Source organism: Pleurodeles waltl, chromosome 4_1 (assembly GCF_031143425.1).
Source record: "Pleurodeles waltl isolate 20211129_DDA chromosome 4_1, aPleWal1.hap1.20221129, whole genome shotgun sequence".
In the NCBI taxonomy this organism is placed as follows: domain Eukaryota; kingdom Metazoa; phylum Chordata; class Amphibia; order Caudata; family Salamandridae; genus Pleurodeles; species Pleurodeles waltl.
Genome location: NC_090442.1, coordinates 302,072,884 through 302,090,246, shown reverse-complemented (window position 1 = coordinate 302,090,246; position 17,363 = coordinate 302,072,884). Strand labels below are relative to the sequence as shown.

At 40.0% G+C, this 17,363-nt stretch overlaps 1 protein-coding gene across 4 annotated transcripts in view; it reads left to right on the top strand.

Moving 5' to 3' along the window:
- The window catches only part of TSPAN9 (tetraspanin 9), a 796,698-nt gene that overhangs the window by 354,022 nt on the left and 425,313 nt on the right, over positions 1–17,363 (top strand). For all 4 annotated transcript variants that reach the window (XM_069228388.1, XM_069228389.1, XM_069228390.1 and 1 more), the window contains one exon: positions 2,299–2,345. The gene's annotated coding sequence lies outside the window, so the exon portion shown is untranslated. The remainder of the gene's footprint in view (positions 1–2,298; positions 2,346–17,363) is intronic.

Here is a 17,363-nt window from a genome sequence, read left to right as displayed (position 1 = left end):
AAGGGTAAAAAAAGTACTGTACAGTGTATGTCTTGAGTTTTAAGTACTACAAAACGTGTACATGCTCTATACATTGGTTTGAACCTTAGAGAGGTGCGTATAGCCTCAGTCTGTGTGTATAAGAGAGAGACACTTTTATATGAGTCACCACAGCAGGGCCTTCAGGAGTGTGAGTTGTCATGTGTGTGACAATGGTACAAGTAGAAATACGCCTATTTTTTTAAGTTTCTGTCTTTTACTCTGTGGCACAGCTCCCACTAAGTGCACTATTGAAACTATAGCCTACAGACTGAGCTTCTGCTCTAGGTGTTTTGAATTGGGACGTATGGGTTGTAATCAGGTCTCAGTTGAAGGTGCATTAATCCCCTCGAATGTACCCTGTGGCCTACTGGCTACATGCAAACGTATTCAGTGTCATCATCGCCGCATCATCTGTTTTTCTTGTCTTAGTTTTTACGTCCTTGGCTATACCCTGTCATATGCAAAGAATTTTCCTATCTTATCTTTTTACCCAACTACGGTTTATAGGTCCAACCCACCAGACATTACATCTCTCTGTTTGAGAAAGACCTACTTTCAGCTCAGCAAGAACTTCTAGAGGGCTTGAAGCCCACCCATTGCTTACCACTGGCTGGATTAATTGTCTCTTTCAATTGTTTTTTTACTATTCAATTACTTGCCCTTTACGTCCCGTGGTTGTCCCTGCCCTCGAGCAAAGTCTCTTTATTTATGTCTTTCCACGTGGAAATAATGTTTTATTTTTGCCTAAGCACTCCATGAAAGTGCATGTATTTCCCAGCTGTCTCCCTTGTGTTGTTCTTTCTCTTCCCTGTGCTTCTCTTCCCCCAAATGACGTGCTGCTCTCTCTCACCTGTGGACTTTCTCAACTCATTCCAAACTATTTGTATTGCTCTCACTCGCTTATGTGCTTCTTTCTGGACTTCATTCTCTTGTCCATGTGCTGCTTTTCCCCCTTCTTGCTCCACCCATTTGCTATTGCTTCTCACCTGCTCCTCTGTTGCCACCCATTCCCAACCCTCCCCCCCCAGCAATCCTATTTTTCCATCATTTTAAAACATTTTTATAGTTTAAAACGAATGGTTGGTCTGAAAGGTCAGTGTGTGGTCTGGGGTTTTTGTCTGGTGGGCCAGCTTTTACTGTTGATTTCCCTGTCATCACCTCAAACACTGACTGCAGGAAGCATACGTGCGTGCAGTCTCCCATACCTTGCAAAATATTAATACAGCATGTCTTTACAAGTTCAAAATTGCCATGATTTGCATATGTGGGCCACTTTTTTAGCTACTGGATTAGCTAATGAGGGCCACTTTTGTATTGGTGACTGGCCCTTTTTTCTGTTCCATTCTGACCGTGATCATGCATGCCATTTACAGACACATTGAGTCCCTTTCCATAGTCCACAGTCTCAGTACGGAGATGATGAACTATGTAAAGCAAAATCCAGGCGCCTGCACCTGAAGGGCTATGTAGATCTTGCAGCATGCTCCTTTTTTGTAAACTTTTGAACTATGAGAAGGGCCTTGAAGGACCCATCACTAATTCTTAGAGGTCAGAGTGAAATTATCCTGCCCTTTAATGTAGAGACTAGGGCAGACCTGTTGGCTTTGCCAATGCTTCGCCTGAATGCTGTGGGACTGTGGACTCGATGTCCCTGCCACTACAACATAATAATCTCTATTTGTCTCACCTGGTTCTTTTTCAACAGTCTTAAGTGGAGGCTTCGTGGGGCTGCCCATCCCTTTTGTTTTACATCTTAAGTGATTATCATTTGGAGAGATATTGGCATAAGCATTTGGAACTTCACAGCACTATGTCTTAGATATGCATGAGTTTAATAAGTGCACACTTCCCCTTTTAAAGCTGAGAATTGGGAGGAGAACTGTTTTCAAGTGGACACGTAATCTGCCATTCCTAGAGAACAGTTTAATGAACTCCATTAAATGCAAAGGTGTTTGTCAAAGTGAAAAAATTACCAACCTTTCACTCATGGGGAAGGAGATATATATCAAGAATTGGCTTAGAAAGAAGATCTACTTTTGTCAATAAGAGAAAACATCAGTGAAATCTATTGATCAATATAAGTAACCTCAAAAAGAGTTTGACTTTGCCAGTTCAGGGTATAATAAAATCTCTGCAAAGAGGTCCAGCTTTTCAAAGGACCAGTCAGAACTAGGTTCCAGTAGTACGATTTATGAATGCATGTTATTAAGATGGTGTAATAAAGTATGTTTTTATTTTTTATTTTGTACATCACTAACTTTACTTCCCCTTTTTCAGTATTCTAGTGCGGATCTCAAGGATTTTTCATTGGACAACCGCAGAATGTAAGTGTGAATTTGTGTCTCTTGTAAAATTGAATGTTATGCACTGTTCAATAGATACACATTTTATTAAACTGAATACATTTTGATTGAATGCAGTATACTCAGCTGGGATGTATTATGCTTTAAACGTTGCCATAAATTTTGAAATCTATAAAATGTTGGCCATAAGGAATATGGGACTCACATTCTTTTTTTGGAAAAATAATCCTCATGCAGTTTTGCAATACATCCACGAATAATAGACAGCTGTACCTGTATGTATAAAAAGTAAAGGTGTCATTGTAGAAGGTTGTATGTAGGGTACAAATAAAAAAATATTATCACGTTGATAAAATTAGGAACACTTGACTACTTGTATTTTCTGTTTAGATCTGCAGTATTCTAATCTTATTATTTAAACTTATTTTAAAAAACAAGAATGCTCTAGCTAAGACTTGTGGAAAATCTATATCTCAGGCTAAAGTGCATGCTCATTTGTTGCAGCATCTGCCAGTCAGAGCTGTCAGCTGGCAGGTGCCAAGATCCTATTATACAAAAGTATATGTTGACTTCTGAGAAAGCCCAACCAGGGGACACCCCAAAACTACTGATGACAGTGGATACGTGTCAGAAATAGGGTTATTCATTTTGGTAGTCATGTCAACTCAATAAACTCACTCTGTTTAGGTCAAAACATGTTTCTGAAAGTTTCGCTGCTCAACACCTGATATCTGTTAAACAAGAAGCAGGCAATCACCAGAGTAGTATTTGCTAAGCTCAAGCAGTATAAACACTTTTAAAGTAAAGAACACACATAATAACATTTCTAAACCACTTAGGAAAAGACGTTTAATGTGAAAAATGACACACAGTTCATCAAAATAGGCTGAGGGGAACTGTAGATTAGGATTTTTAAAGCTTTAAAGTTAAAAGGGCCTAGAAAAAGTTAAGTGTTATGGAAAAACAACAGTTTGCTGTGAAAAGGGATGTATAATTTCAGGCTGGCCAGATGGAGCATAGATCAAATAGACAAAGGGGGTTGCAACAGTCTAAGGTTTCACCTGTAGACTAATGGCCTGATTTAAAGCTTGACAGAAGGTTACTCCATGACGGATATACTGTCTGTTGTATTTCAAATGCATTATATGCTTTGGCACTTGTATTAGGGCTCCCTTATTACAAGTGCAGTATATGCTATGGAACTTGTAATTAGGCAGATGAGAAATCTTTACATTGTGACAGTGTAACCTGTCTGCCATACTCTCAATCAGGCCCAACCTATGGGAAAAAGTGTTTTGGTCAAACCTAACCCTTCTGGCTCTTCACTGTAGGCTTCTGAGCTCCAGGTCTCTGTCCGTCCAGGTCCTCTGTAGGATCTAGTTCTCTTTAGTCAGCTGAGGCCGTTGAGTCGAATCGTACTGCTTATTGTGCCCCTAAAAGCAGGAGGACCACCACTTGACCCTTCAAGAGCAGTTACTGGGCACCAGAAGGCCTCATGCTTCCTGGAGTGCCTGTCTGAGTCTTCTTCTTGCAGCAGAATAAGAAATCTGGGTTTTTATTCCAGCAGGGCACCCTTCAGTTGGAGTCTTCCAAGATCCAGGAGTGTTCTGAGGAGGACGTTGTTGAAATGCCAAATTTGTGTGTGCTTGCCAGTGACTGGAGAAAATCTTCCACACAATCATAACTATTTTTGCAGTTCCCCCGCCTCCTTTTACAATACTTAGTCTTTGCCGTACTGTAAAATTACCCAGGATCCCCTGTTTCGTCAAGGCAAGACCCAGCTGCCACCAGGCAGCCTCTCTTCAGATTCATGGCCCCTCCCCTATCTGACGGGGCCAAAACTTTTTTTTCCTACTACAGTGTCTGGAATTCAACTGTCTAGGAATGTTGTGGAGTTGAAGAAAGAATCCCTCCCTGTCATCTCCAAGTCAAATGAGAAAGTGCTACGACTATCCTTTAATTTGCCAACTGTCCTGTCTACTCCCATACAGATAATCCATAGGGGAAGTAGTCAGCACCCATTTGGCTTTTCTTGGGTCATAGACATGTCACTGTTTTCTAGTAAGGGTTGTTAACTCTCCCTTCCAAGGATATGTCTTTCAGCTTTAGTGGTGTGATGCATCCCAAACCTCATTGTCTTTCTGGTAAAGCTTGGTCGAGCAGTCTGGGCCTAGACTACAGGTGATGTGAAGATTGAGAGCAGATACAGCATAATACAATTACAATTATTATTTCACGCCCAGTTGTAATTTTATTAATTGTGTGTGTTTGTAGAGTAAAATTGAGAACTATAAAAAAATCATACTAACCACTACAAAAATATATTACATTTGTTACACTAAACATGTAATTGATGCAACATATATGGATAGAAAACAAGATTCTAATACAGTAAAACAAATGTCTGAACATCCGTGTTAAAATGTTATGGGGCTGCAAATCTTGCTTTAATTCCTGGATTGGAGTTAGAGTTTATGGGTCCCTTGAAATGTACTTTCTTGTGGCTAAAAAGTGCTAGGGACACTCACTTGGTGTCTCCGTGTCAAGGTATTTAGGACTTGCCATTGATGTGGGCAGAAAGGTTGTTTGAACCTTGGGGAAAGTTTGGCTTGCACACCCACAGTTCAAACAAGGCTCTCACGATGGCTTAGAAGTTCAGGATTTGGTCAGTGCACCAACCAGCCGCGTACCTGCTCTATGCCTTGCAAGGCATGGTCAGTGGATTTCGAAGTTCACCTTAGTGGCCTCCCTCCAGCAACCAGGTGACTGAGGGTGCCAATGGCTTTGGATTCGTGCCACAAAGGAGGGGGGCTATTGGGTAGCCCCAAAAATGTAGTAGATGGATACCTCAAAGGTGAACAAGCAAAGCAATCATCTGGCCCTAGAGGTAGTGAATTTACTACTCAGCTCACCTGAAATTTTAGATAACGCTCAGCTATCCCTGACCCTGTATTTGGCGAATGTACAGGGGGCTCATAGCATTCTGTCTTGCTTCCATGCCAGAACGGTCCACAGCGGGAGCACTACATGCACGCAGAGCATCAGCAGGGCATCAGGCTCTGTCCAAGCATAGATAAACAGGCAGCATACAGTTCTACTTTTGGGTAACACCATAGGTCTGTCTCATTGGAGATATCCCTTATACTGGGGAGGTGGTATACCTGCATATGTTTAGTCTGACAGCAGACCAGCTGTCTATTTCCAGTCTTTTAATTTGAGATCGAGTTACTCTGTTCAGAAACAATGCTAGTAGGTACAGCAAGCCTTGCCCTGGTCCCAGAATGGGTGGTATTTTATGGGGCTTGTGTAACATCAGGTACGTACATTCCCCCGGGATCTGCTGTGGTGAAAAGACTGCGTCTATTCCCTCCAGAAAGATTCTGAAGACAAAGGTGAAGACTGGGACAGTGTGCAGGATGTACTTCCCTTTTGATCCTCTTGAGGTAGCAACTTCCATGTCCATGATCACTTAAGGGTAGCCTCAAAGACAGATGACTGAAGATTTGTGCGATCAATCCTCCATCTGTACTTTTCCGATATCCACAATCAACACTCCAAAATAAATCTACATAATTCTCATGAAGATTCTCTTTCAATGAAATAAAAAGCACAGGCATCATTTCTTCAGTGAGTTTGAACTTATTTTCCAAATGAAGTAGAATAAGTTTCACTCTGGGGTGAAACTAGTAAATCAAAAAAATGCTGTAGGTACTGCACACCACTGTAAAGTGTTCAAAGTAAGACTCTCTCAAAACTATGGTGACAAAGTACACAGTGTGTCACTTGTGAAAACTGTATTTAGAAAATGGACTTTCTTTGGAATTAGGGACCCTTCAAACCTACCCTGAACCCTAAAAGAAAAAAAAATAGTTTCTTTTCAGTACCGCGAGACAATGTCTGTGATGGACTGGAAAGTGTACATATGCATATGATGTAGAACATGCTACTGGTAGCGCTCCACCTAACTGTGAGTAGCTCTCCTGTGTGCAGCCCAGCCTACCAATTAAAAAGTGATGCTTGATTGAACTAATATAGCAATAAGAGAATTGAAAATCCTGCATTGGCAATGAAAATTTATGCATTTTCAAAACTCATTAAAGGATATTTGGATTAAAATAGTTGGACTTGAGAAATATATTTAAAGCTGATATTCGAGTGATAATGTATTCTTGTCTGACGTCACTGTTAGAACACTAATAATTTTAATAGCTCTGGATGATTTTTATTGTACCTAAGTAGCTCCTATTGCAGAAAAGACTGGAGTTCTCTGAGGTAGAATATCTGCTGGGCCTAGGTAGAATGGTTTGAGCTCCTGCTCCAGCGATCTCAAACATTCAGATCACAGGAGTGTCAACAGGAAGACAGGAGTTGGGTAATAAAAGTTATTCTGCCTCTGAACGAGTATTCCCTTTCATGTCTCATTGACATACATCGTCTGCATTGTTAAGCATTAGTAGTTTTTCTGGTGGCCTTCAAAACAAAGGAATTTGTCCCAGCTTCAAAGCTGAACTTCAAATGACATTTGAAATAATACTTGTAAAGTTTAAGTAGGCGGGAAGCAACCGCATGGGCGAAATGAAGAAACACATTTAGTAACTGCATAATTCATGACTAAATAATTCTAACTCAACATCATTTTTCATATTAATTTTACTTTTTAACTTTCAACATGTTCCGTGCAGTAATCCACTTTTAACTAAGGCGATATATGTTCGTTCTCTATTGAGAATCAAACATTTATAAAAAATAAAAAAAACGCAGACACCTTTTAATTCACTGCAAGTACACAATAAGAAGTGTCACTTGTCTCATGTAGCACGCACGCGTACGCGCATACTTTCCCATCCACCTACCCTGGCCTCATGTGTACACACCCTTCTGGAGACCTACGGTTTAATTCCATGACGGGTTAATTTATTATTCCAACTCCGAGTCTGCAAATCATTTTCAATTACAGTAAAGTAAAGGTCCCTGTATTCAATCTTTAAAAGAAAGCAGTCTTTTATGTTGGGAAGTGCTTCAGATGCTCTGGGGTGGACGGTCTCCCAAGCATACTTGAGGCCTCAAAGGATAATGCTTTACTATATCCGAGTGTCAATCACACACACGCTTACTCACCACGTGATGTGGCTTATTCACCAACGGTACTTTGTAGTGTGTTTGGTAGTGCTACACTATTACTACAAAAGGTACTACAAATGTTGTTCCCAAACTTCCATGTGGAGGTTCTGCCTCCTCCTATCCTATCTTGCTGGACAGAGATCTACCCTCCGACTACGAAGTCTCTGTGCACGTAAGTATACATGTTAGTAGTAAATATGGGCTGGACGGAGGGGAGTAGGTGGCGAATACCTATGACTGAAGGAGAGGGAATCTGGGATGAGTAAGGAGGGGGTTAGGGAGAGCTTTAGGGAGGGACGTACACATTTCTTCATCTCAGAGCTGAAGTAAGTCCGGTTCGCCACATGGCCAACCCCTGGTACAACCTTTTTACTTTTCCCTACATTTTGTAGGGGACACACAAGCCAGAAGGGGGGGGGCTATTTGGAGGGTGTGTGTTTGGGTTGAAGGATGAGGCAAGGTGCATATGTTAAGTACGGGGAAAATATTGGGTGTAATAAATACCACCTACCCCTCTGGGGTGCTCGGAATCCGGGCCTTAGTAGTAAATGAGAATATAGGAAGAATTGTTTCAAACCAAAGCAACCTCCTGCTTGATCATATTATTTTCTTACATGAAGGTAATAATTCTATGAATGGAAAGCAAGGTCACACACATTTGCAATTTTATAATGTGTTATGTGGTGGGCAGTTCCTCGATGGATACAGGTTTACATTGGGTAAAGAGTAGTCACTAATGGCCGGGGTTAATTCAAGCATGCTAACCTTCATTTCTGTGTTTTTTAAGTGTGAAGGGTGCATTAGTCCAGTGCTGACAGTGCCAGAGGACTCTAGCGCCACCTGTAGGCCAAAACAGATGTAGGGCTGTTTGAGTTCCCATTTCCAAGGGACTTGACCAGCTTATATTGTTTGACCTTTCTTATTGAGGTGAGGCAACGACTGATTTGCATATGGGTCTGTACAGGGTCAGTGAGCAAACAAATGGAATTTGGACCAGACAGATTACCAAGGCTATGTTTAATACACGCATTACATAAAGCATTTTTATTTCACTTTAAAAAATATATTTGATTATTGGGTGCTTCAAGCATGTAATTGTTTCAATGAGTAGGGCTTCCTATTCAGATACTTTCTTCATAAGGATTACCTTGCACTTCCCATTTGTGTTCATTAAAAACCTTTCATTATTCTTAGATTTCTTTATCTGAATAGTCAAATTACAAATTATTTAACATGACACATTAGCCCTATCAAAACTGAAAATTACCTATAACTTAATAGACATTAATGAGGCACCGCAGTTATATAGCTTTGAATGTGTACTGTGAATAAAACATTTTTATGCACACTGCATCTTATCAAGGATATGCACAATTGCCTCAGCAGCATGGCTCCTGCAACTACTGCGAATAGGAAGGCCCTTTACTCAGATTTGTGGCATATTCCAGGTAGCTGCTTTGGACTAATGAATTATAATTTTCACGTGGAAGCCTCAGATTCAGCCTAGAACTCTCACCAGTGCACACCGGCTTCCATTGTTACAGACGAGGAACAGAGGTTAGGTGAATAAAGCAAAGACAGACCCAGGCATGTAGAGATCGAGGAACTTGCTGACAGAACTGTGCATCGACCTTGTTTAGGGGCTGTGGCAGGTGCAGATCTGAGCCGGTCATATCACAAGCTCGATCTGATGTGTGATTAACACTTACCAAGGGCTTCTCCCTACCCGAAGCACCAACCTGTGAGTAAGTAGCCCCATAACCCACGCCATCGATTGTCCACTTCTGCAATAGTGAATTGCCCACAAGACAATTACATTTCTAACAGTTCTTTGCATCATACACCTTTGGCTTGTGATACCCTGTCACACTGTAAGGAATGTTTTTTCATTGTGTATATGCAGACTCAGTGAAGGTAACTGTTGGGTTGACTCTCTTTAGTTGGCGTAGCACTGTCCTATGAAGTGCTGCATTCTTGAATTATATGGCAGTACCTTCCTGTAAAACAATTTCACTTCTGTATACTCATGAGCATGTCTGTGTCCTTGGACTAGGTGTAGTGCATCCTTTCTGCAAACTTGAAATTTGCTTTTGGGACACATCTTTCATTGTTCTGAGTTTGGGGTTTTGCCAGATTAAGGTTAGGTATCCCACTCCCTATCTCCTTGATGAAATAAAACATTGATGTGAGATGGTGAATGGTTTAGTGTAATATTAGCAGGAGTGTTGTACTCTCCATACTCTACACTCCGGACTCTGAGAATGAGCAAATACGAAACAAATCACTTTGTTTTCCCCAGAGGCTAGCTGTTTGGTCACTAGTGTTAAAACAGAAAGATTATATCAGAAAGAAAAGCATGGTCTCCCAGTTCCTAAAGTCCTAGGCAAGTGCCTAATGAAAGCACCGCTCCGGCGCACCTATAAACTGTTTGTACTCAGCATCGCAGGACGGCAAAGCAAATGGACATGACAATTGCTGATTAAGGAGAGAGGGGCCTGAAGAAGGAAATTTGCTTACTGCCAATATCAAGCATCAATATCACCCCCCCCAACCTCAGAATCCCAGAACATTATTTTGTAGTTCCTCCTGAGAGTAGGAATTTTGTTCTATGAATTTACACTTTAAACCCAAACGTTGATAGTTACTGCTATAAATAAATACATTATAATGTATATTATTAATTCACAGAGGTCTTTTGACTCACAACAACCCACAAGCATGTTTGTGACTCAGGCTTGTTTTTATTTAGGTTTTAAATGTAATTGGGGTGTACATAAAACTTCATTAATATTGGAATAAAAAGATAACAATGATTCAAGACAATTGATCAAGTTCTGTTTTGATCATCTTTATAACTAGAAAACAAAATTATCGCCACAGTCTAAATGTTCTAACATATATACAAAACCAAACAAATGTGTATATATGTTGTGGACAAATCATGTTTGGAAGTGGAATACATAGTTATAAAAACTACAGCCCTCACAATGCATTTCTAAAGTTATAAGTTTAAATATAGATTGTTTTCTTAATTGCATTATTACTATACAGCTATATTTGTTTTCCAAGATATTTAAAATAACTTATTCAATTTTAATGATGAGTTGGTAAACTGCAATGCATCCTGGGTTGTGTAGTTTTAGGACAAAAGTACTACAATGTACAACAATTTTTATAAATAAATTATATTAAGTATATTTCTAAAGAAATCACTGTGTAACTAGAATGATGTGAAGAAGAAGGTGAGCCTACAGCTGATACTGAAATAGGAAAAATATCTGATGCTCAGCTTTTAACCTCCAGTTTAGAAAAAGAATAACCTTTATACTGATGACTGAAATACAATGACCTGCACATAGTTTTAGACCTACACTTAAATAACTACCTCTTTAAGCAGGCATATTATGAGAAGTAGATTGCTTCAAATACATGGAGAGGACAGAAGGCCTAGTTCAAATGTGTCATGGAATTTGCAAGCTGAATTACAATCTGCTCAACAGTTTTAAAATATAGAAACATTTATGTTGCAGGTACAGAAAAAAAACAGCTAAGTGTAATACATACTTTAAGCCAAAGAATGAGTGGACTAGAGGAACTCACAATATCTGTTTTTCATCACATTTGTGATTCAAATGAGGCAATGTGTATGGAAATCAGTCCCTTAACAAAGGAAACACCCATGCTATGTGGATTAATGAATATGGGTAGAGTTGGCGTACAACGTTGTCAGACATTTAAGCAGTGGATTGCAAGGATTTGGAAGATCTGATGGTCGCCTTGCTGCAGCGACAAATCTGTCTCATAGATCTGTTAATCTAAAGATTGAAAGATTGAGCGTGGCCATTTCAGCAGCAATGTTGCCAAAAGACTGAAGAAATTATAAATGTTTGGAAGAGTTAGAAACTACACATGCTGGAAGGGTAGAGGGAGGTGATGTGGAAGAGAGTGAAGAGGCGTCAAGAACAGCAGTTTGTGTAAGAGCAGGCTAGCTTAAGGTGTAGCACAAGGCAAATCTCATATGAGCAGAGCACTTTTACTCCTACATCCAGCCAAAGAGTTATTGCAATGAAAAGTAGAAAAAGAGGAAAGCAGTAATCTTAACACTTGTTCCTTTCTATATTTGTGTTTATTCTGAAAACGTATTTCAAACAACTTTTTGCCCCTATTTTTGCATTTTGATATTATTTAAAAATATATATTGTTTCACAGAGTTCTGTCATATATCTTGTATAAAGGATTGAACTGAAAAAAAATATAATTTACAATTTATAACATTTACTTTGATGAAGGTAAAAATGAGAGCATTGAACATTAAAATACTTACCCTAAAATTAGTTGTTGGCGATTTGTTTTCGGAGTGTCCTTCCTTCAGTTACTCTGTTTGCATCTTGACCTTGGTTTGGTTGATGAGGGAGTGGTATATACTCATCATATTAGATCTTCTTTCCTTTGAGTATGAATATATGTATGTTTCATTATCCACTGTCGAATTGCATGTGCACATTCACCCAAAAATGCATGTAAATCAGCATGCAAAATTCAATAACAGAAATATAGATATATTACATACTCAAGAGAAATCCATCGCCAAGCAGTCCTGTTGACAGATGACTGTAGATCACAGTGGATGAACCTATAAGAATCATATAAAATATATAAGAATCATGGGTGCTGCCTTAATAGCAGGCAACAAGATATTTTAGGACACTTACTTATATTAAAGACTACATGTATACTTAAGTGGTGGAGTGGTTATTTTCCCGTTTCTGTAGAGGAATTGTGTTTTAGATGTTAGACAAAATGTGATGTGCATACCACCAGTACAGCAAAATACCTGGAGAAACTGTGAAATATGAAACAAAAACAACCTTTGTGTCCTGAGGCTCCCCTGGAAATACGGTATAAGTACTAATCTTAAACAATACTGCTTCAATAAATTAGTGAAATATCCTAGAGCATGCACTCTGAAAAATTCCTCCTGCCTTTGCCACAGTATTCTAATAGCTCTCTGATTGAGATGTGAACACCACAAGACCTGCATATTAGTTGCAATTGTCTGGATTCTATGTGAGTCTCTTTGATGTAATAAATGCAGTCCATCTATTAGGTCTAGCATAACACTACTGTATTTTGTATACATGTCTTCCTATTTTTCACAGAGTCTTGCTCTGACACTATAAAACATCTTTCCTCCTTCATATCTTCTGCACTGTAGGTAAAATATGCCTTCGCTTTACCACAGCATACCACACAGGCTTTGTTAAAGAAACTGAAGCATTCTGAGCCCTTTTTAGGTCGAGCCTAGGCAGGGCGCAAGCGTCGTCTCTCGACATTTTGTAATCTACATCTGTGGGCTTGCCCCCACTCCTATCTCACGCCCATCACTTTCATACGTTCTTTGGCCTGCCTTTAAAAATTAATTTGATTTCATACGTAAATGCTTTGTTTGCCCCACCTCGAGGCTGCTTTGATACCACCTTGGAGACTGACCCTGTTACATGGATTATTGCACGATGGGCCATATACCTTAGTGTGGCGCACTACTTTTTTCCTTTTCCCTCGTCCCTTCGAGCTGTATGGCCGTATGTTGTTTCTTCCTCTTCCTTGTTCTGGGCATGCCTCTGTTTCTTTGTGGTGTCTGCGCAAAAAGGCTACAAGCTGGAGGGGGGTTCTTTTTTATTTATTTAACTTTTTTTTTAATAGTTCATATAGCGCAAACTCGATTGGAGGAGCGTTTTGCATGAAGACGTGAAGTTTCATATAGCGCATACTGAATTGGAATAACGCTTTACATGACTATGTGAAGTTTCTTATAAGTTGACCTCAATCTGAGGAGCGCTTTACAAGAGTTCCACTTACTTACAAATTTAGCAGTTGAAAAATATACAAACGGGAGCATTTAAAACAGAAAAAAAACGTAGAAATCCTCAAAGCAGCTCTCCCGGCACAGCAGAAGAGCCCACACAACAATATTCACTGCTCTCTGGAAACTCGCCCCATAATGCTTTGTGGGGCATTTCTTTTTTAAAACATTTTTGCCCATAACTCATCCTGTGGTGGTCCTATGACAATGGGACCACCACCAAAACCGTTCAGCACAAGCGCTCTTTCTGTCATCTCTGGGTCCCTGCACTAGGTTGGGGGGACTCCAAAATAGTAACCTCTCCCACCATTTATTGTCTTTTTAACCTCTTTCCATGGCTGGAACTTTTATTTTACAGCTTGGAGTAGTTTGTGTTTTAAGGGCTTTGTGTGTAATAGTATTGCACTAGGCCTGCTAGGCCTGAAAATGTGTATGGCACTATGACCTCTAGGGGTTATATATATGGATACACTGCATTACTTTCTGCCATTTTGTTTTAATGTCTTAATGCCCTCTAGGGGCTAACTACATGGTTACATGACCATGTTTCTTACAAATGCTGTTTTTATTATGGTGTCCTCTAAGGCCTGTTCTGAGTGTTACAGTTAAGATAATACAAAATTTGCTGCACTCAGAAACTTGCCCTATAATGCTTTGCTGGGTGTTTTTCCGAAGAACATTTTTGCCCATAACTCAGCCTGTAGTGGTCTGACGACAGTGGGACCACCACCAAACCATTCAACACACACCCTCTTTCTGTCATCTCTGGATCCCCACGCTAGGTTGGGGGGAGCCCAAAATAATAATCTCCGAGACGGCCGGCCAAACATACATGCGCATTGAGGGGAGTGCAGAGTGTGCTTCCCTCAGTGGTCGTCACAGCCTCTGGCCCTGTCCCTTTTACTATAAAACAAAAATAAACACAGTTTATTATTGCTTTGTAGTAAAAGGTTTGCAGCTGCTGACAGTAGGGGGGGAGTGGGGGATGCTCCTCCGCCCTAGCATAGGAGCCGCATCTGATTCAATTTTAACCAATCTTTTAAATGTTTGCCTTTGTACATATTAAAGCACCATTGTAGCGGTTGAAAGCTAGTTTGCGATTCACTAGTTCTTTGACTATAAGCCCTATTAGTCTTTTTTAAACCTAGCTAATGGATTTCCTGAAAGTAATTCGTCACCTTGACAGGATAATGGTCATGTTCCAGTGCTCTATAATACAGGAGACTTGGTACTTGTGTGACCAAAAACCAGACGGGCCTCCAGCGGCCTCTAAGCATCTCCTATAGCTAAGCTGTAAAAAACCGCCCAATTGCAAGTTGATGGCAATACAATTCTGCTTTGCTTTGCTATATACAAAGATGCATTCATAACATGAGTAGGATAAGTCCGATGTTTGTTCTAAATGCTCACTGCATATTGCTATTTACAGGAAAAATAATTCTGCGTTTAATACTTTAATTAAACACTTAATTTCGGGGAGCTTCATTGCCGTTTAAGCGTGGAAAGGGCTGATTTATGCAACCACTCGACTGTTAATTCTCCTACTGAGCTCTTAATATAAGGTTTTATTGCAGGCATTCCGCCTTAAAGAGAGGATCTTGGCCACAGCTGTGCTCGTTCAGTTTCCAGTGATATTTGCATCGATTTTAGTTTCAGTGAATACCGCAGCTCGGGCTTGGGGCATGCAAGCGCCCGGTGCTTTCTTAGTATTTCAATGGTTTGTTTCTGCTACTTTCTTCTTCTTTTGATTATCCGTTTTTTTTATTATTATTTGAGGTCTTCATTTAGGGATTGACTGGCTCAATTTGTGCTTCTAAATTAGCCTACAAAAACAACTCCTAGACTGCAAATAAATCAGTTTTGTTTTCATTGACTTTCTATCGATGTGAAGCCATTGCCTATAAGCACCATTTAGGACTCACTGATGTCTGAAAAACTACATGTGACACGGACTCATTAGCTCGAGGCAACGCGGGGAATTTGTATGGATTCATCTGAAAGCTTTTCAGCAAAACGGTACGCCGTACAATTTGCAAATCACTGACCTGAAATGGAGCCAGCTGCCATCCGTATTTTCAAGCCGCAAACCTTCAAGGTGCTTGTCTCTGCCTCATTTACACATGGTGAAATAAATGAGCTGCAAACTTGCAGCATGTTTCCTGATTGGGCTTAACGTGAAGTTCGCCCCACAAGGATGTTTCCCCAAACATCTGGGATAGCGAAACGCTTTTAGAGCACCACAGTCTTTCTTAAAATGACGCTGCCGGTAGGTTTGTTTACATTCCATCATGCTTAAATTGTGCTTGTTGTTTCCGGTGCGGAGAACCGATACTTATTTTTGGGGGCCGGCGCTTAGTTTTCTGCATCAGGCATTTACTGCGAGCAAAAGACACATAAGGGAAAGGCGGAGGAAGAGGAAAACGAAAAAGCGTTCAAAGGGAGAGAGCAGAAGGCTGCAAGAGTGAGCTGAAGAGGCAGGGAGTGGCTATGAATGAATTAAAGAGGCCCGAGAAGAATTAGGCTGCCTTGATGCTATGTGTTTGCACATTTAATTGCAGCAGCCGCATGTTCCACAAGAGAGCTTTGGGCACCGGCACGTTTTTATTCACAAATTAAGCACTGCATTCCAGTGACTGCTCTTGAGTCGCAATGCCTTTGAGAAATGTTGTACTAAATTCTTGTGTTATCATCGTGCAATGGTGTTGCTTGTGTTATCTTTGGCACAGAATGATGTTCTTACTCTGTATGACGTCATTGACGCGCATTGGTACCCAGGGATCATCAGCATGCAATGTTATACTAGCTGCTTGTGACATCATTGATATGGACCGCTATCCTTGTGAGGTCAGAGAGAGGCACTGGTACTCCTACTGCTTGTGATGTCATCGCTATGCAATTACACTAATTGCTTGTGATGCTACGGACATGGATTGCTAGGTCAGTCCCTGGTGAGGTTATTTTTGGACCAGAGTGTATTTTAGGCTTATAATTTCATTTAAATAGAATTCTACGCCTACTGTTGGTGTGGTCATTATTACAGACTATTGTACTAACTGATTGTGACATAATTAGCATCATGACTCCTTAAGATGTCACAGAAGTGCACTGGTATGCTTAAGGCAAACCATTCAATATTATACTAGTTGTTCGTGATGTCATTGATGTGGAATGTTATGACTATTCATTGTGAGGTAATGAAAGGTCATTGGCACTCCCACTTCTTGTGATGCCATTACCTGGTAATATTATACTAATTGTGATAACCTTGATACACATACACGCATATATATGAGAGCATCAGTGCCCTTTGATGACCTCACAAGGAATAGTTATAGCATTCCACATATATTAGTATAGTTAAGACTTAGTTCGCATATAAAAAAACATTTTTTGACTTTGCTGTATTTTTGGCACCATTTTAAGAATCTTTGACATTTTCAAAAAACAACTATGCCTAAGGGTCTTGCTGTACATGTAAAGTTTTGGGGTGATCCGTGAAGTGTGGTTGGGGAAAAATGGGGGTCAAAAAAGTGTTTTTCCCATTTTAATTCCCATAGAGATTTTAAACACAACTACAGACTGAACTGTTGGATGGAATTACATGAAATTTGCCAGAAAGATAGCTTTTGGTCCAGAAAGCATGTTTGTTTGCTATTTGGTGTTAATCTGTTCAGTAGCTTTTGAGCTATTTAAAAAAAAAAAAAAAAAATTGTATATCTGGGCAGAGCCTAAGCACACATCTCATGGTGAGATCTGATTGGCTGCAAGAACTCCAACCAGGAAATTTTGGCAGCCAACTTGGAACCAATATACATATTAGAACCCCTCTGAAATGCATTGTAGTGAATGACAGGTTTTGCTTGTCACAGAAAGGAGAATATGTAAAGAGGGTGATAACAGATTTTAATTACAATATAAATCATTTGTTGATGGTACCATATTCATTTTAGGAATCATGATGTGTTCTAAGGTGATTTTACCCTGTGAAAAGCCGTCCGCTGGTATTTCATGAATCATGTTTTCTCATGATTTTCCCATAGAGATGATGGAAGGTG